Source organism: Pleurodeles waltl, chromosome 6, assembly GCF_031143425.1.
Source record: "Pleurodeles waltl isolate 20211129_DDA chromosome 6, aPleWal1.hap1.20221129, whole genome shotgun sequence".
NCBI classification, from domain to species: Eukaryota; Metazoa; Chordata; class Amphibia; order Caudata; family Salamandridae; genus Pleurodeles; species Pleurodeles waltl.
The window spans coordinates 386015439-386037299 of NC_090445.1; positions in this window are offsets into that span (position 1 = coordinate 386015439).

Genomic DNA, 21861 nt, shown 5'->3' on the forward strand with positions numbered 1-21861 from the left:
CCGCCATGAACAGGATGGCGGTAGGGGGGGTCAGAATCCTCATGGCTGCGGAGCGCGCTCCGCAGCCATGGAGGATTCAAACGAGCAGCGGAAAGTCGGCGGGAGACTGCTGACTTTCCGCTTCTGACCGCGGCTGAACCGCCGCGGTCAGAATGCTCGTTGGAGCACCGCCAGCCTGTTGGCGGTGCTCCCGTGGTCGGTGGCCCTGGCGGCCACCGGCCGCCAGGGTCAGAATGACCCCCTATATGCTATCTTGGGATTGAGCCCCTATCTAGGACCTCCTGGGGATGGTCTCTGATGATATCACCTCTTTCACATCCATGGCCCTAGCCAACTCAGTGAGGTATTCCCTCAATCTGAAACAAGTTGCCCCTCGATAGCGGATGATCAAAATATCTGAGTATCTTGCAACCCAGGCTTTGCGAGCCATTCGACCCTTGTGTGCCGAAGCAGGAAAATTGCATCCTCCCCCTGCTGCCGGCTCTTTATGCCCTTCCACACTCCTGACAGTGTGCTCTCACTGGCTCATCCCATTCCTCGAACAGGCATCAACCCTGAGAACTCATCCAATTCACCATTTTCAGGCATTAGTGGAACCTCCTTGTTGGCCAATCCCTTTCCTTCAATACTGCCACTGAGCCATTCACCTCCTGGATCACCCCTACCAGGACCTGCCACGTCCTCCGAGGCCAGACCTAAATCGCCGCTGTAGGGCACTCCCTCCTCAGGACTCGTATGCTCCACATCCGTTTTGCAGCTGACCTAAAATGAAATAGGCATTAGCATAATGAAAGGTGTCAGTGTTATTGGAGAGCAAGTGCGGGCACCTTTGTTATATTCTAACTAGTGAACCCTGAAAATCATTGAGGCAATGGAACGGACTTAAGGGTGTGTCCACCTGTAAATGCAGATGGACCTGACTCAATAGAGAGACATAAGATCTGACCTACTTCCTTTCCCCTAATCAGACCCACTAGTCCAACGCTTTACTTAACCCCATCCACCTTACTATTGTGCATCCATTATGAGACTGGCACAAGGGGGTCTGTGGGGCTTTTATTTTATAGCAAAAAGGTGCCTTCTCAAACATAGGGAAGTGGGAGGGAGGGTTGGGGGGTATAAGTACTTGGAAATATACTTGGAAATACAGGTGGACTCCGTCCATCCATACTAGCACCATAGATAGTTTATGAGCAGAGAGAAAACAGATCAGCCCCAATATCTTCATTTTACTGTGCCTCCCGTTCCTGCTTGCTCCACCCAGTTGCTTAAACTTATCTGGTGTTCTTGCCCCCGGCCCTTTACATTTTTCCTGTTTCCCTTTTCTTCATTAGTTACCCCCTTTGCCATTTCACTGCAGTCTCTCCTTTCTTGTTAACAATCTTGCTCAATTTCACCTGACTACATGCATTTGCCCCCCTGCTGTCCCTCCCTGTCGCACTGGACACGTGCATTGCAACACCTGATATGTCCAAGAGTTATACCATGCCTTTTTTTTCTTCTTTTCCTTAAAAGTCTGCTAGGCATCTCCTACTGTTCCTTGAAATTACGGTATTAAGCTGAGTTACCTTTGGCACGTTGTATGCACTCAGGCCGCTTTGCCTACCCACTCATCTTCCTTCACATGTGTGCTCGTCACTGAGTAGTGCTTACTTGTGTTACTGTGCTCACCTACTTAGAACAATGATGACAACCTGAGGATGCCTGAGAGGCAACTCAATCCCTTCCCATTTCACCACAGACCTAAAAGCTTTTGAATCCCCCAATATAAAATTACTCCTTATAGCATTAGTTTTGCCGCACTTTGACTTATACCCATACTTGGAATTGAAAACCGTTTTACGTACACCAACCCCCAGCCATTTCTGCCTTTCACATTCCCCTGATCAGATGTGTTTTTTTTTTTTTTTTTTTTTAAACCTACTACTCTTTCTGCCTTTCACCAGGCCTATATTATGCCATACCGCACTCCCCTTGACCCACCTTGCACCGATGTGGCGCACTGGGGAAGGGGGAAGAAGGAGCGGAGAGCGCTCAGTAGCTCCCAACTCCCTCCACCCCAAACCCTCAGCAAGGTGCCTTGCACAGCCACCCAAGTCAGAAGAGGGCCCAGGTATACCTCCCACTATAGCCAGCCGGGTGGGCTTTCTAATGCAACTCCCCTGCCAACGAGGACTATGCACCTGCTGTAGAGATTGCCGTCTGTCCAGCAAGGTGAGAACCTAACAGTAAAAGACAATGCTGTTTGTTGAGGCAAGTTTATTTATTTTTTATTTTTTTTTCTTTCCCCCTTGGGTCACCCTGAAAGCCTAAAGGGTAAATAATGCTAAGGATAGGGGTCTCAACCGTAACGCACGTGCATCACTGTTTGTGTAACTGGTTGATGTGCTCCTCCATTTAAGGGGAGTACCTAAAAAAGACCCACCAGAAACACTGCATTTGGTAATTGTTGTTGGGTGATTGTTTGCACATGTTCCCCTTTTGCATATCAGTCTTTTCAATCCCTCTTGGTTGTGCTTTTCCACATCTCCTTCATCCCTTTAAATACATTATGCACCCATTCCCCTGTAACCAGTGCATTTTCATATTGTTTTGTGTGAGCCTTTTTTTTTTTTTTTTTATATACCTCATTCCCAAACCTCCGCTCACAATTACCATTGCCAGCAGAATACATCACCACTGTACTCTATGCCACACTACTTCACCCCATAGTAAATTACCATTAGTGAGTACATACAAACCAGGAATTTAGCCAAACCCTGTAGGATGCAGCATCTGGCTTGCTGCCATTGTTAGTGGATCTGACTACTTGGGGGTAAAATACTGTTAACCATATCATTGTGCCCCACCACTCCTCCTATTGTCCTTCTTGCCTTGTTGTCAAGTGACCCGGTATTGTGACGCGATCACCCTGGGCAAGGTTATCCGGAAATGCCACTGTTCTCTATAAAAGGTTCCAGACTTACCTTGCATACTTTGTCCCTGACCCTTAATTCCTCCTCCTGTACCCTTTATACGCCACTGCTGACCCGGGTTGCCCCACTACTGTCACTGCCTTTGCTCAGGTGAACATTGCCTTTTCCACCTCGTGGATGAACTCCTACACCTTCATTGTATCCTATAACGGAAAACACACATTAGCATTTGCATCGCCCAGCCTTCACCAATATTTTCGCCCCTTCGTGTGTTTGACCTCCCCCCAGACCTGCGCAAATCCGTCACCAACTCAAAGACTCACTCCGATCCTCCGTATTTTTCAGATAATTTGTATAGAAACTGAACTCCCCTCCCGCCTCAACCTATCTTGCAGCGGTGCGGGTGTGTCAGAGAAAGGGGAAGGAGGTGCTGGAAGGGCTCTCTTTCTTCCAACCCCCTCCCACCCCAACCGCCAATACCGTTTCTTGAAACCACCCCCCGCTGCAAGAGGGACACGAGAAGTGCTACCAGGTTATAGACGCCCGATATAGCTTCAGGACTACGCTGCCTCAGTATTAATTGTTCGCACATTTAACAACTGCAAAATGCAAGAGTGGTCTGAAAGGGAAGAGACTGGCTGTAAACCGGGTATAGACGTCAGGTATGGCTTCATGACTACGCCGTTTCCATTGTTCACACTTATCAAGGCCGCAGCATGCAAGAGTGATCTGAAAGAGAAGAAACTGGCTGTAGCAGTTTTAGTGTTTACACATCAAAGGGCGCTGCCTGCTTCTCCCAGGAGAGAATTGGGCGCCTGCACACCTCGTGGATGTACTACTTCCATCTTTGTATCCTACAATGGAAAACACACATCATTAGCATTTGCCTCTCCTACCTTAACCAATTCTTCCCCCCCCCCTCAACTTATCTTGCAGCGGTGCAGGCGTATCAGGGAAAGGGGAAGGAGGAGCTGGACGGGGTCTCTTTCTCCCAACCCCGCCCCACCCCAACCGCCGACACCGTTTCTCGTGACCTTCCCCCCCGCTGCAAGAGGGGCAAGACCAGTGCTACCAAAATGGATGCGAAAATTGTCCCATAGTGATCCCCCCTTTTGTCTGATGGTCCCAGTCATTTCCCTCGAACCAGGTTATTGAAGTGCCCGTATGCCTAAATATATATATATATTTTTTTAAACCTTTCATGTGGCCCAATAGAGAGTGAACAGTCACCTGACAACACGCAAAGGCGTCACTCATGGAGAAAGCAAAATGCAAGAGTGATTTGAAAGGGAAGAGACTAGCTGTAAACAGGTTATAGATGCCAAATACAAGAGTGATTTGAAAGGGAAGAGACTAGCTGTAAACAGGTTATAGATGCCAGATATTGCTTCAGGACTATGCTGCCTCAGTATTCCGTGTTGACACCTTTAAAGGCCGCCGCCCGCGTCCTGCTCCCGTCATCTTTCTCTTCTAGCTCCTCGTTCCTATTCCATCCTCCCTCAATTCTCTCTATTCTGTCTCTACGTAACCCCTTCCTTGTGCCTCTCTCCCCCTTTCTTTCCCTCCTCTACTGTCTCTCCCGTCCCCTGCTTTGCGTTCTCCTCTCCCTTCATTCCTTCCATCTTCCCCTTCTCTGTTGTATCTCCCTTCTCCTTCCTTGTACACCCGCCCTATTATTTACCTTCTCCCCTGGCTTCCTCTTTCCCTTCCTTGTCTTTTTTTCTCCTCCATTCCTTCTTTGGCTTCTCTGCTGCCTCTCCTACAACCTCCTTATGCCGCCCCCTCTCTATTCTTTCCCCTTCTCTGCGGTTTCTCCTTTCAGTCCTTGCCTGCTAACTTTCACCTCTCTCCTAATGCCCCCCAATCGCCATCATTCTGTGGGTCTCGGCATACGCACTTTGAAGCTAAGTAGACCCTACCGTGCGTCGAGCTGATTGCGTAACGCGCAAAGGGTTAATACTCTGACAGTGATTCTTAGACCCCAGAGATCGCAGCACCCGAGAGTAGACCGTTCACCCCTTCGCTAAAATCACCCCTTCCCCCAGCCTAACATCTGGTATGCTAATAAGGCCTGCCCCTCGGTGGCGCTGTCCAGTCTGCACAGAGCCTCCATTCAGTGCCCTTTGCTCAGACCGGCTGCCCCCCGGAGCACTTCTACTGGGCACCTCTGCAAATAAAACCGAAGCCATTTCCAGCCACATTCTCCCATGGGAGAGCTGCCTTTTCAGCTCTTCCATTGACAGCAAAATAACACGGGAATTAAATAAAATGTATAAGTAATTCCCAGCGTGTGAGTTAACTACGTGGGCCATAATGCATGGCGCGACCATATGCATTTTTAAAATAAATTATTGTGAGAAGTCTGCTTGAAACAGGCGAATGCGCAGACAAGTGTTTGTAGCACAGACTATTAGAAATGAGGCCCTCCTCCGCACTCCGTACGCTCCAACTCAAAGCAATCTGCACGGCATTTCCTCCCTCTCCTGCCCCAGCTCCCCACCCTCTATCCTCCTCTCCCCACAAAAGAAAGTGGCAAAGGAAGCGTCATTCTAGCCCGCCTACGAGTGGAACCTGATAGAGCGGTCCGTACTAATAATTTTACCTGTGTTCGGACGCTCTTTAGGCCGATGAATCTTTTGACTAAGTGGGACTCTCTGTACTCTATATCGATCAACTTCCTTAAATCAATAATTAATAACGAACATAAGCAATACCTTGATCAACATAACACTTAACAATTAATCCAGAATACATTTCGGCGAACCCTGACCTTTCAGCCAGGAATAACCACACCAGTTTATTGTAATGTTAGTGAATTTTATTTCCCTATATTAACAAAGCTAGCACAATATAGATGTGTCTCAACACCAAATGATAAACATAAATGAACATTAATAGCTGTCCATAGCGCGAAACAGGTGCAATCTATGTAGCATTTGAATCACAAGGCATTCGACAATAGCAATGCAAATCACTAATACGATAATCTGTAACGAACTAATTGCATACATTTAGTCAGCATAACAAGATCTCAAATTGCATCGTGCGACATATGGAATCCTCGTCTAACCTCAAATTAGCATCGGCATGTGGGACTTCATGCAAAAACAATTTAGCAACATTAATTTAGAAAAATTCCTAACTAGGGCTCTTATCAAAATCAGCAGTTGGTTACCTAAAGGAAACACAATGCAATTTTGCAATTTCCTTTCATATTTACCAATTACGATCAGCAATCAAGGAAGTCTTCGTCTCACAGGTACCGTTTCTCGATCAGCATGGGTACCGTTTCGATCAGCATGGGACGGGGCAAAGGGGCAGGGGTGGTCGGGGCAATTGCCTCACGGCAGCAAAATAAAACTACTACTTCATGCAAAAGGGATCAAAGTTAAAGTCTCTAGGGCAAGAATCATTTAAAGTCTCTTTCTCTCGATTAGAGAAAGCATCAAAGTCTCTCAAAATGGCGTCGCAGCAAAGTGGGCCATAATAGCTGCAAAGTCTACAAAATGGCGGGACGTCCAATAATGGCCGCAAAAGCATATGGCTACCTTCTTCTCGTGCACCTGGTTTTTATAGACAACAGTTCAAGTCCAGTAGGGTCTTCCATTGGAGGGTTCATAGGTTAGCTTCAAATTGTCCAATCAAAAACGACAGTTCTCAAGCTTTTACTTAAGCATACATTATCCTTGGAGATGGGTACGCAAGTTGCAACATTTTATACCAATTAGCTCACTTTCAGAGCCTCCATTGTCCGCACCTGCAGATCGACCTTGGAGTAAAGAGAAAATATGCGAAGCTGGCACGAAACTTTAAGATAAGCATGTGAACGGTCTCAGTGGAAAAGTACAGCTTCAAGCAAAAGTACACGTTTAATAGCACATTGGAAAAATACGAGCATTTAAACCATGAGAACAGGCCACTAGGCCGAAGCCTCCACTAAAGTAGTGCTAAGCTAAAACATTTCAAACAAGCAAATCATAGCACACGTTTATGATTATGTCGGATTAGTGCAATTCTAATACACCACGTTATATAAAGCACGCTTATAAATGTTGGCAAACTACTCTAAGGGCACATTTTGTCCCCGTACAATCTTTATTAGTTCGGTTAAAGTCACACATGATTATTTCACACTACGTTTACGTGTTAATAAATGTAAAACCTTCATTTTCTGCTTCATCAATCCCTCCTCTGATGACTACTTGTCATCACACCAAACCATGCCCACAAATTTTATTCCATTAAAATTCTGTCAGTTCTCTTTTCCTTTTAGTTCCCCTAGTTTGCGCTTTGTATTCTTCTGCCATTCTTTTCATAATTTTCTCTTCTTTTCTTCTCTTAATTCTTTCCATAATCATTATTATTCCCCTTTTTATTCCCCAAATTCCAAATATGCAAATTATCACTATTAAAATTCCCTCTATTATTTTTAGCAATATTCCATTCCAAATTCCCCCAATCCAATTTCCCACTGAAGCAAGTCCTTTTCCAACCTTCTCCCACACTCCTGGTTCTTTCAATTCCTTCAAATCTGCACTTTCTTTTGTTAGATTAGCAAGCATAGTTTTAATTTTCACACTATTGTCTGGAATATAAGTACAACAGTGTGGTGTACCAAGCATTTTGCAAACGCCACCATCCTTTGCTAAAAGAATGTCTAAAGCAAGCCTATTTTGAAGAGTCATAGCTCTTTCCGCTGCAAGTTCAGCATTTATCAGGATTATAGCACCTGAAAACTTCGTCAACATGTTATCCACTATAGTAGACAACTTTCTTATTTTGATGGAATTCAACACGACTCCCAACGAAGGAATCATGGCTCCAAATATATCTCCTACCACAGCAGCTGCGGTCTCTCTTTTCTGGATATGATGGGATCCAGATGTCTTTTGAATCATCGATAGGTCATCCAGTTGATAAACCTTTGGGAACACTATACCTAAATAACATCTCCCCCACCATCCCTTTGGAAGACGATAATAGGCATTATACCCACAAATGTAATATACACCTGGAATGACAGGGTCAAGTCCTTCCATCATGAATGTCCATTTGGCCTTAAAGATAAACGTATGTTTACACTCACTCGCTCCTACAAAAATGTTGTCATAATAAGATTCACCTCGATATATACAAAATTTCCCTACATGCCAAGCATCTAAAGCTATTTTCCCTTGTGTCTTTATTGAAGCAAAATCATAATTATCTACTGAAGTCCTCTTATGTAGCTCCTTTTCTAATTTCGCATTCATTTGTGCCCTTCTATCATCTGTGCGATCTAAAAAGCTTATTTCTATTGCAGAGAGCGAGCAGGTAAGGTTTTCCCTATGAGCGTGAGCCGTTTCAAAAGGTTGCATTGGCTCGAAAAATTCCCTCATTATTTTAGCATCCCAATCTTTAGCAATCTGGCTTAGCTGCGCTATTATAGGAACATAAGCAAAGGTAACATCATAATTCGAGTAAAAATACTGTATGTTAGTTTGACCATAAAATCTAGACATTACTATACTACATGTAATCCCGTATGTAAGAGGCATGTGGTGATATGTCACCCCTTCCTTCACTGATGTCGGTATCTGTGTACACACATAACAATCTTTTGCATCCATAGTCTCAACATATTCTGTTAGCAAGCGATAGAAAACATTATACGAAAGCTCTTTCTTATCATGCAAGAGCCTCTCATCCAATGCTAGTCTTTTCAATGCGGTTAGTTCAGTGACAGTAACAGGAGCAAGAGTAGAAGCATCAATTCTCTCATTCTCAGTCTTACCATGTATTCCAAGCACAATTGCCATTATTATTAGTACACATGCAATTATCAAGCCTATACACACATATTTACAATACTTCTTTCTACTATTTCGCGTCATGATCTGTATAGAATCAGAGAGCTAGAAGCACTTGTAAAGGAAACTATTTAGCAATTCAATTACAAAGCTGAACGAGCACAATGTTCACACCGTCTTCTTCAGGAGGCCAGTCACTTATCGGTTAGCAGCACTTGTCTCAATTCAGCAATAACTCAGTCTTTATCAGTTCAGCAAGTGTCTCATCCGGTTTAGCAATGTCTCAGCTGGTTGTTTGTATCACGTTAGATTGTAGCAAGCAATATAATTTATTATCCTTTCAATCGACAGAGTCCATAAAACTTTTCTTTTCTATTGGTATCTCTTCCTCTTCTTCGTTCTCGATGCTTAGAGATACAAACTCGTCAGTCCAATCATCATTGACTACATATGCCCATTCAGGACCGGAATATCTCCTGTTTGGTATCCTTTTCCTTTACAATTTTGCTTCTCTTTTTGATTCTGCTTCGCTGGTACTTTCCTCTTTTGTCAAGTCTTGTTCTTCACTTGAGGATTGTTCCACGACAGACACTTCTTTTCGTTTCTCTTTCACTTTTGGCCTTTCTCCGTCGTTCAAACCTTCTCCAGTCCTTTGTTTTACTGGTGATATACTTAGTCTCCTCTTTGCACCATGTCCATTTGTTGGACCTGCGACCTTTTCTGTGGAAGCTTGAACCTTTTCGTTCTGTTCTGCCTTGTCCCCTCCTTCTGGGGAATCAATCACGTTCTCTTTTTCTTTTTCTATACCGTCTGCTTCTGGGAAAGCCCTCCTCTGATCAGGCTCTCCTGCTTTTTCACCTTTTTCGAGCCCTTCGTCACCGTTACTTTCGTCAGGCTCTTTATCACTTTCGGCTGCTTCAGGTTCCTTGTCACCCTCAGCTGCTTCAGGCTTTTTGCTACCCTCAGCTGCTTCGTCGCTGTCTGAACTTTCTCCTTGGTCTCCCCCAAGCGAATTGGTCTCTTCGTCCTCAGAGAATATCTCCCTCTCTCCCGTTTCTGCCTGTTCGCTTTCAGTTCGGTTTTGCTCTGTCTCAGCACTCAGGACTGTTTTGTCAGGCACTGGCAGTTTTAGCGCTTCAACTTCCTCATCTGTGGGACACAACACCTTCTTTGTGTGACTGGCGTGAATCCAGTTGGGAACCCCCGCACACTTCACAGCGGTAGTTGTCGTCAGGATCACTTGGAAAGGGCCTTTCCAACGGGGTTCCAGACACGACTTTCTCACGTGCTTCTTTACCACGACCCAGTCACCTGCTTTCAGTGCGTGTCCTGGACCTTGGATCGGTGGCAAGGTGGTCGCTTCCACCTGGTGAGAGAAAGAGCGAACCACGTCAGCCAGACCCTTGCAGTAGTCTAACACCATATCATCTGTAATATTCAAAAGCGCGTTTGCGGGAACTGCAGGAAGTCTCATAGCCCTGCCCATGAGAATTTCGTGTGGAGACAATCCAGTCTTTCTATCAGGGGTGTTTCTCATTGACATTAGCACTAAGGGCAATGCGTCAGGCCATTTCAAATTTGTCGATGCACATATTTTCGCCATTCTTGATTTCAGTGTACCATTCATTTGCTCCACCAGTCCTGAGGCTTCAGGGCGATAGCTACAATGTAGTTTTTGCTCAATGTTCAGCGCTTCGCAAAGTAACTTTATCACCTCGTTATTGAAGTGACTTCCCCTATCTGATTCTAAAGAGATCGGGAATCCGAAACGTGGTATTAACTCTCTCAACAATAGCTTTGCAACTGTAAGGCTGTCATTTCTACGTGTGGGGTATGCCTCAATCCAATGACTAAAAATGCACACAATCACCAACACATACTTCAGACCTCCATGCACAGGCATCTCAATGAAGTCCATCTGCATACGACTAAAAGGCCCGCTTGCCCTACCAATGTGGCTCGCGTTCACAACTGTTCCCTTTCCTGGGTTCATCTGCTGGCAAGTGACACATCGATGGCAAACTGCTTCTGCAGCTTGACGAAATCTGGGGTTAAACCAATCAGTTTTGAACAATCTTATCATGGCATCTCTCCCTAGGTGAGCCTGCCCATGATAGAACCGCGCAAGCTGTGATAAGAGACTGTTTGGCAAAACAAATTTTCCCTCATTTGGAACCCATAACTCATCTGGTCTTTTTATACATTGTGATTTAATCCAGGAATCTCTTTCATCCTCCCTGACATTATTTTGTAATGCTTTTAATTCATCTATTGTATCTACGACCTTCAAGGCAAATGCTTCAGCTGGTTCTAGTTCTGGCTCACTTATTGAATTCCATTCGTCCCTGAGTAATATACAGTTCAAGGCACAAAATCTCGCGACTTGATCCGCATATGCATTTCCCAGAGAAACATAGTCTTGTCCTTTCGTATGAGCACTACACTTTACCACTGCAACTTCGGCTGGCATTTGAATGGCATGTAACAATTCCCTTATTCTTTCTCCATTTTTCACTGGGGATCCTGAAGTAGTCAGGAAACCTCTCTGTGACCATAGTTGTCCAAAGTCGTGCACAATCCCAAACCCGTACTGACTATCAGTGTAAATTGTGACTTTCATCATTGCAGACAGTTGACATGCTCTTGTAAGGGCTACAAGTTCTGCTACTTGTGCAGAATAGACTCCTTGAAGCCATCCCGCTTCCAAGACCCCTGTTACAGTACATACAGCATATCCTGCTTTCAAAATCCCCATCCCGTCTCTTAGACATGAACCATCAACAAAAAGAATTTGGTCATTTTCATCAAGCTTAGTATCCTTAATGTCCGGTCGAGGTTTTGTGCAAAATTCAGTCACCTGAAGGCAGTCATGCTCGAGGTCTTCAGCGTTCTCAATTTCAGCATTTTCTCCAGGGAGCAAGGTTGCTGGATTCAACGTAGTGCACCTTCTCAGCTGCACATTCGGTGAGCCCAGAATTATCGTTTCATATCTTGTGAGTCTAGCTCCAGTCATGTGCTGCGTTCGGGAGCGGGTCAAAAGTATCTCAACTGAGTGAGGGACCATGACTGTTACTGGGTGTCCCATCACTATTCCTTCACTCTGAGTGAGGCTGATACCAACTGCTGCTACGGCGCGCAAACACCCTGGGAGTGCTGCTGCGACCGGATCCAAAGTAGCTGAAAAATACGCTACTGGTCTGTTTACGCCACCATGGGCTTGAGTCAAGACAGACAAAGAACATGCATCACGTTCATGACAAAACAATGTGAAAGGCTTTGTGTAATCAGGCATACCTAAAGCTGGAGCCCTGCACATGCACTCTTTCAATTCAACAAAAGCATCCATCTCATCTCCTTTCAGTTCAATTTGATCCAAGGCATCCTTCTGGGTCAGTTTCAGTAAAGGCTTTGCTAGAGTCGAGAAGTTGGGAATCCACTGGCGACAATAACCCACCATTCCCAAAAACTTCCTCACCTCCCTCCTTGTCTTTGGTGGACTCATTTTAAGTACACTTGTTATTCTTTCCTTCATTATTCTCCGTGACCCTTTCTCTATCTGGTGACCCAAGTATTTCACTTTCTTCTGACAGAACTGCAATTTGGAAGGAGACACCTTATGTCCATTCCTTCCCAAATGATTCAACAGAGCAATGGTATCGGCTGTGCAGCCACTTTCTGTCTTTGATGCAACCAGTAAGTCATCAATGTACTGTACTAAGGTTGACTCGAATGGCAATTCTAATGCTTCCAAATCTTTCTTTAGAATCTGATTGAAGATTGACGGTGACTCAGAAAACCCTTGAGGAATTCGACACCAACTGTACCCTCTGTCTAGGAATTTGAAACAAAAGAGAAATTGGCTGTCCTCATGAAGAGGCACCGAGAAGAACGCTTGTGACAAATCGATGACTGAGAACCACTCAGCATCGCAAGGGACTTGAAACATTATCACAGCTGGATTCGGTACGACAGGGCAGCATTTGACTATGATGTCTTTTATTTTTCTCAAGTCCTGCACAAGTCGGACCTTTCCACTCGGCTTTATTAGTCCCATTATTGGTGAATTACATGGACTGCTTAACACTTCTTTCCGTACTCCCTGTTTTACAAATTGGTCAATAAGTTGAGCAACTTTCATGAGGGTGTCTTGTGCCATGTGGTATTGTGGGGTCTGGGGAAAGATTGCATTGGGCTTTACAGTCACTTTCACTGGTTCCACTCCTTTCATCAATCCCACCTCTTTCCCTGTCATATCCCACACTTCCTTTCCGACTGTCTCCCGTAATTCAGCTGGAATATCTTCTTCAGTTATCATCGGGAAAAGACAAATCAGAGGATACTCTTCATCTACAGTTTCCATCTCATCCCCCTCTATACTGTCCTCTTCTTCCCCATCACTGATCGTCTGGATTGTTATTCCTTCGTTCGAGCACATGATCGAACAACCCAATTTGCACAATAGGTCTCTCCCTAATAGTGCTATCGGGCTTGAGTCACATACCACAAACTGATGTACCCCTTGATAGTTACCGATGCTGACTGGTACCGGATCTGTTATTGGGTTCGTCAGATGTCTGTTTGCTACTCCCACCACTTGAACTGTCCTCCCTGAGAGTGGCAAATTTGGTACTTCACTGCTCTTAACAGTTGAACGTGTGGCTCCCGTGTCAACCAAGAACGAGACACGATGACCCATTACTCTTCCCTCTACGTATGGACCCTTTTGATCAACTTCCAAGGATGCTGCAAGCACACAATCTCCTTCTTCTTCTGAACTTTCACTCTCCCTTACATTGTTTATTCCACTCTCACTGTGTAATGGGAACTGTTGTACGGTGCCATTTGTACTCATTACCTGACCCGAGACCTGTGGAGGAACCATCACTTGCTGCTGACTCATTGGTGCCAAAGGTATTTGCATTTGCTGATTAGGTACCATAGGTAACTGCTGTTGCATTGGCTGCATTTGCGTCATCTGCATACGGGGCATCTGCATCTGCTGCGGCTGCATAGGTTGCAATCCCTGCAATTGATTTATGGTCTGAAAATTTGGGTTTGGACCTCTCATTTTCGGTCCCCTCATTGTCTGAAATGCATTGACATCATTGTTTTGCTGACCAATACCTGCACCTGCACCTTCCTGCACCACCATCGGGCACTCGCGTTTCCAATGACCTACGATTCCGCACGCGTGACACGGCATCACCTTCTTCATTGCCTGCACACCCGTCACAACAGTGTTCAAATCCGGACCATTATTCGCAAAACCTCCTCTGCCTCTGCCTCTGGCCTGTGGCTGAAACGCCGTGTTTCCCTGTAACTGCGGCTGCGGTTGCGGTATCTGCTGTTGGAACCCTTGCAACCCTTGCAGACCTTGCAAACCTGTCTGAGCTGCCTAAAGCTGCATCATCATCACCTTCTCTTTCAACTTTTTCTGTTTCACTTCAATTTCGTCGCTACAGTATTTCGCATAATTCAAGACTTCGTCAATCGGTTTAGACTGCCAGCAAATCAAATGCGACTTTATCATCTGACTTATCTCTGGCCTCAACCCTTCCACAAATCTAAACACAAAATGAAGCATGTCCTTCGCCTCTATTGTTTCCGTGCCACTGTAGTTCTTAAACGCCTTCAACAACCTCTCATAGTAACTATGAATCGATTCTTTAGCCTCTTGGGCAGTTCGATCAATCTTCTGCCAATCCACATTTTTCGCGGCAACCTTCGTCTTCAAATGCTCAATCACCTTATAGTACAAGCTCATCACCATAGGTGATGGTGCACCCGTCTCCCTGTCTCTCTCTGGTTCACTTGTCGGCCAACCTACAGCTCTTTTGCAATCCTCCCACAAATCTGCCGGAACCACAATCTCAAAGAGAGTATTCAGGTCTTCCCAGAGACATTTTGCAAGCTTCACAAACCTGTCAGTCTGTTGATACCATTCAATCGGCTTCTCTCTCAGTTTGGGAAAATCGTCCGTAAAAGACTGAATATCGCTTCTGTGCCATGGTACATGTATTAATTTTCCCCCTGCTGTCTCCCTCATTGGTAACATGGTTACTGTCTCGCTGCTTTGTGGTCTTTTCTCATTATGCTCTGTAGCACTGTCCCTCCTCTTTTCCTTTCTCTTTACCCACCTGCTTTCCCACTTGTCTAAGCACCTCCACACTTGTGCACTCTGCAGCAATTCTCTAAGGTGCGCCTTCATGCCTGCTGACCTTATGTGTTCAAAATCTGTGGCCCCAAAATCCAACCTGTAGCTTCTGCTCAAATGTTTTGTCTTGTCTATGTCAACCCCATTTTTGTCAGCTATTTCCTGCAAGCTTTTATGTACCTTGTTCACTTCCTTCGTAATCTTTGGACATAGATACCTCAACTCTTCTTCCGAGTAGGACTCTAACCTATTCACACCCATAGTCCCTTCCACCAATTCTTGTGCTTCCATGTTTAACCTCATCCTATTCAGATAATCTTCTCCTTTCCCACTGGCTGAGCCCTGTGTGGAATTCAAACTGTTGAACCACTGTGTCAACTGTTGCGCATTTACCCCCATCAGTGTAGCGTTCACATCGACTGCCATTGATGGTTGCGGCAACTTTTCAGTGTTCGATGTTAGAGGTATTATCAGTGGGGGACTCGACCTCACCAGTTTTGACTGAGCACACATGGGACTAAACTCCATCAAGGACCCAGATCCATTTGGCTGAGCCGCTATCGGAGTTATCCCTGGAGTGTTTTCTATGCACCTCCTTTCGGTCCCATTCTGCAGCATTGATCCCTGACCGCTCATACCTAAGTTAGGCTGACTATACAAAGGTACCGGTGGACCTACAGTAATGGGTAGTGATATCGCATCTGGGTTTTGTCCATTTCCCATGTTCTGAGGCATGTTCATTCCCACACCATGGGTCATCATTGCCGGCATGCCCATCCGACTCCCCGTCATTTGAGCATGTGCGTTTCCCCCCTGCATCTGCTTTTGGGGCATCAAAAACTGAGTTGATTCAGCTTGTGCCAATGTCTGGTTGTGACCATTCTGTACTCCCCTTACGGTTTGTTCTAGAATCATTCCTCCACTGTTGTCACTGCTGTAGTACCCTGGCATCTGCGGCTGATAATTTTCTGCTGGTTTCAACATGGGCACATCTGGATATATTCTCCTAACCTGCGGTATCTGCGGGGTGAACAATAAACTCGGGTCCTTAGATCCCGATGACGCTCCTGAACTCTGGGTTTCACTGTTCCGTACCGGTGCCGGAGGGGCAGAACTGGTACTTGGACCTTGTCCATCCTCCGCATAAGGTGGTGGACGGTCGTTCAGCAATTGCATTATTAACTCCTCATCCTCTAACTCCTCTTCTCTTCTCAACTTTTCCTCGTCCTCTCTATCCTTGGAACACTTCCTGTCTGTCTTACAGGTAGCTTTCTTACCTGCCTCCCCTTCTTCCTTAGTAATTGCGGGAAACAATTTTATCCCCTGCAATACATCTGACCTCCACACCTTCTGTGCATTATCCCACCTAGCATCCGCTAGTGTCTTTTCTACCTTTCTCATCCTGGTCTCAAACTTCTTCTGCTGTTGCTGTCTGGCCATTAGTTCCCAAATCGCTAGAGCCTCAAACTGGGCTGGCCTTGGAGGCACCTTCATGTCGTACATCGTGAATCTCAAATTCTCTAGGATCCTTATATTGAATGTCCCATGTATCGGGAACGCTACGCTCCCATGTTTCTCTGTCAGTTTGTGCCATTGCTTTAGCCAAAGACACGGAGCTACCCCCTTCTCTTCCATTACAATGTAAGCTGGTGTGCCTTCGGGCGGCGTCTCCTCTCCTACGCTCGCTTTAATGTAAGACTCCCCCTTCATCGCACTCCTAAATGCTTTAAAGAATTTCATTTTCTCGTCTTTTATTTCACAAAGTTTGTAATCAATAGGTGACTTTAATTCCCGGAATACTCTTCGCTTGCCTTTCCCCTTCCAATCGAGCCCCACGGACTGCGTCCAATCCGTGCCTGACCCTTCTCTACAACCAACCTATCCCAGCACGGCTCCTAGTGACGTCACACTCACACACACTGCGGCTGACAAAGCCTCGCGGCTAGTCCTCCTTCACTTAGCTCCTCTCGTAACAACTTCTTGCATGTATCACGAGCTACCAAAAATAAAACAGATCTGTCGGTTTACTACAGGAAGGGTAACACAATCGCTTCAGGACCTTAGGGATTTTTCACTAGCCTCGGCAGTTATTCCATCTTTCTCGGTCCCCACGTTCGCAAGCAAATCTGACCCGCAGACCTACTCTCAACTTGTCAATGATCTGTTCTAGTGCACTTAGAATCTTGTCAAAGCCCGAAGTCGAAGTTTCTTTCACTCCCTTACACACGTACCGACTCGTTGACCACGCCCGGACCGCCCAGACCACAACATGGATCAACATACTCCGGAGTCTCTTGACCTCGCAGGGCCCATCTCAACAACAACAACCACGTGGACCTTTTTATGCACAAAGCGCCACACGCACATGAAGTTCGACGACTTCCCTACTCTCACACTCGGAGTCGCACCTCCGCTATTTCTATGAAGTTCGACGACTTCTCTACTTCTACACTCGGAGTCGCACCTCCGCTATCTTCTAAAAGAAAAATCCTCGCAACCTTTTCACACACCCTGCGGCAATAAGCTGTGCAAGCGCAAAACCCTAACTTCACTCATACCATCACTAGTACCACCAACGCTGATTCCACACCTCCATTCTCTCCATTCGCAAGCTCCGAGATCCCGGGAAAGTCGCGGTGGACCTAGCCCATCATCATTCTGTCAATCTATTTCATCCAAGAAAAAAATCTAATTCAACTTCTCGAGTGGGGTCTCAAACTGCATAACCGTTAATTCAACACCATGTACTTTAAGAGTACAGGGTCCCAAAAGACGAAACCGTCCTCTGCTACCATCTACTGATAGAGCGGTCCGTACTAATAATTTTACCTGTGTTCGGACGCTCTTTAGGCCGATGAATCTTTTGACTAAGTGGGACTCTCTGTACTCTATATCGATCAACTTCCTTAAATCAATAATTAATAACGAACATAAGCAATACCTTGATCAACATAACACTTAACAATTAATCCAGAATACATTTCGGCGAACCCTGACCTTTCAGCCAGGAATAACCACACCAGTTTATTGTAATGTTAGTGAATTTTATTTCCCTATATTAACAAAGCTAGCACAATATAGATGTGTCTCAACACCAAATGATAAACATAAATGAACATTAATAGCTGTCCATAGCGGCGAAACAGGTGCAATCTATGTAGCATTTGAATCACAAGGCATTCGACAATAGCAATGCAAATCACTAATACGATAATCTGTAACGAACTAATTGCATACATTTAGTCAGCATAACAAGATCTCAAATTGCATCGTGCGACATATGGAATCATCGTCTAACCTCAAATTAGCATCGGCATGTGGGACTTCATGCAAAAACAATTTAGCAACATTAATTTAGAAAAATTCCTAACTAGGGCTCTTATCAAAATCAGCAGTTGGTTACCTAAAGGAAACACAATGCAATTTTACAATTTCCTTTCATATTTACCAATTACGATCAGCAATCAAGGAAGTCTTCGTCTCACAGGTACCGTTTCTCGATCAGCATGGGTACCGTTTCGATCAGCATGGGACGGGGCAAAGGGGCAGGGGTGGTCGGGGCAATTGCCTCACGGCAGCAAAATAAAACTACTACTTCATGCAAAAGGGATCAAAGTTAAAGTCTCTAGGGCGAGAATCATTTAAAGTCTCTTTCTCTCGATTAGAGAAAGCATCAAAGTCTCTCAAAATGGCGTCGCAGCAAAGTGGGCCATAATAGCTGCAAAGTCTACAAAATGGCGGGACGTCCAATAATGGCCGCAAAAGCATATGGCTACCTTCTTCTCGTGCACCTGGTTTTTATAGACAACAGTTCAAGTCCAGTAGGGTCTTCCATTGGAGGGTTCATAGGTTAGCTTCAAATTGTCCAATCAAAAACGACAGTTCTCAAGCTTTTACTTAAGCATACATTATCCTTGGAGATGGGTACGCAAGTTGCAACATTTTATACCAATTAGCTCACTTTCAGAGCCTCCATTGTCCGCACCTGAAGATCGACCTTGGAGTAAAGAGAAAATATGCGAAGCTGGCACGAAACTTTAAGATAAGCATGTGAACGGTCTCAGTGGAAAAGTACAGCTTCAAGCAAAAGTACACGTTTAATAGCACATTGGAAAAATACGAGCATCTAAACCGTGAGACCAGGCCACTAGGCCGAAGCCTCCACTAAAGTAGTGCTAAGCTAAAACATTTCAAACAAGCAAATCATAGCACACGTTTATGATTATGTCGGATTAGTGCAATTCTAATACACCACGTTATATAAAGCACGCTTATAAATGTTGGCAAACTACTCTAAGGGCACATTTTGTCCCCGTACAATCTTTATTAGTTCGGTTAAAGTCACACATGATTATTTCACACTACGTTTACGTGTTAATAAATGTAAAACCTTCATTTTCTGCTTCATCAAACCCAAGGCAAAGAATCACATGACTACTTAACAACCTAAACTAAAGGGAAGTAGTGTGTTGGGTGTAATACCGCCCTCCTAGCACCTCCAATCCCACCCACTTCATGAAAGCCAGGGGAGGGGACCCGATTTGTTACTAAACCTGACGCACGGGGCGGGCCGGTGCTGACTTCAGACATTACACAATCTGCCGAGCAAGCTTGAGGTTTCTAGGCCATGGGGCAGGGAGAGCAGTCACCATGGTTGCATGGGGCGAGCTTCTCCCGTGGCTTACATGTGGGAGAGCCCTTGCAGTTCTTCCGAAGAAGATGTTATAGGTTCATTGTCAGTTCGGGAGGCTAATGCAATTTTAGGATATGGTCATTAAAACGGCTTTGACGTGTAAGTTGTGTGGAGCCTCGCAGATGGCAGCCGCTGGGTGAATAAGGTTTAGAAAAGTGATCCCCAACCTTGTGACCTGTGGTCCTCCAGGTTTAAGGAATTCAGGGATCCCAATAAAAAATTCAGACCCCCTCACAACTAAGCCGGGGCCTAAACAGTGTCGCGGATTTTAACCACAAAACACATAAAATACAGAAACAAGTTACATATTTTATTCAATTTATAGACAAAAATACTGTTTAATGCAACGGCACTGCTCCCACAAATCAATCCGAGTATGCTATTTTAAATTGTAGCCTCCAATTTCAGATTACTTGACATTCACAACAAATTTACTACCTTTCAATTGCACATTTAGCCACTATTAATCCGTGAATAAGTTAATTTTGTATGTAGTCACGGACCCTCCAGTGATCCCTGGGGTGGTGTCACAGGCACTTGGATTGCCTGTACCCTTCACCCTCTGTATGCCTCACTGGCAGACTTCAGGCAAAGAATCTAGACATGGCTTTTCGACCGAGCCCCTCAGCCCAGCCCACCGAGACCCAACATTGTTGGTTCGTGAGGGTTGCCGGAAATAATTCATTTAAACGACAGGGAGGATACGCTCAGCCCCCACCCTCCTTTTGAAAGGTGGGTGACACCAATAACGCCCCTACGGTTAACATGATGAAGTCCACCCCGCCGCCCTAGGGAGCCACTTCAGGCACCGAGCCGAGCCCGGGCCTACCCCCGGGGCTCCCCGGCAACAGAGGCTGGCCGCGGGGGCTCAGGCGGCGGGAAGATGGCGCCCGCCCGCTCGAGGAAAAGGGGGCGCAGGCCCCTGTCACGCGCAGGAAGTGACGTCGCCGCCCAGCTGAGAAAGACGGGCGGCGGCCGCCACCTTAGCACGCGCGCCGCGGAGGAGCCGGCAGCAGGGAGGGGCGAAAGGGGGCCACGGGGCGCAACCTTCCCTTACCGACCAAACACCCCAATCCATCCCGGCGATGCTGCTGCCTCGGTGTCGCCATGACCACTCGTAGAGCTCGACTCAAAATCGAGCGGTGTATTAAAGCCAAAACGGGAGACGAGCGAGCGCAACTGGAAGGGACCAGAAATAACCCAGCTCGGCCTCCCCAAACCCTCTAGCTACCGATTCTTCTTTTTTTTTTTTTTTTAAACCGTCTCACGATGCCACTCATCCTCCGTAGACGGCCCCCACCTCCCCCAGGTAGAGACCTCCACCCAAGCATTACATGCGACGTCCAGTACTCGTCTTTACGACAGACGAGTATCGCCACTTCAGCGGCACCGCGAGCAAGCAGCCATCAGCCACGTTTCTCACTCACCGGTTTTCGTAGCTCGCAGACATTCTTCAGAACTGTCCTTTGAAGAATCCCCATGAGAAAGAGGGCCCCGTGCCAGGCGCCCACAGTTAAATACCTTCCCAGCCACATTCCTTTTGTTAAATTTATGACCGGGCTGGACCCAGTGTCCCATTTCCTCACCAGTAACCTTGCCTGCCTTATCTCCCTCCCTTACGCCTGCCAAGTCCGGGTTCTGCTCCTTGGGGGATGGCCTCCACTAAGGCCCATGGTCCAGCTATATCCCCCCCGAAGGGGGGGGCTGTACCAAGGGGCATTGCAGCAGTTTCACTTTTCTTTGCTCTCTGACCTCATTTTGGCCTCTGTTTGTTGCTCTTTTGCTGTGCAGAGCTTGCCTCTGCCGCTTAAGATCTTAAGCGGCTTCAACTAGTTCACTGGTCGTTCGGGGTTCTTGGGGAGCATTGGGGGCTGTAATGGTGGGCAGTGGGAGGGTCGGCTGGCAGCCCAGGTGTTGCTTGTGGGAGTTAGACAGAGAAGGCATGCACATATGGTGCTTATCGTGCTTATGGCACCTCTGGTTCTTGGCTACGCTCGTATTAGCTCATGGTGCCTGAGTGCTGTTGCCTGAAGTTGGAAGTCTGTGGCCTGTTTAGCTAAACTATGCTGAATCTTGAGGAAAGCCGGTATGGAGCCTGTTGATCTGTGTATCGTAAAGGCTTGTTTGAAGTCATCAGCTTAGCTGGATTTATAGCACGATATCTGCGTACTAGTGGGATATCTATTGAGCCAGCGATGTGCACTGAGGTTGTTTCAAGCATATAGGTCAGCTAAATTAGCCCTCAGGCCACATTTGTAGCTTTTTCAGCTTTTCAGTTTTTTCGCTTTTTTAGCAATTTAGAGTAATCCT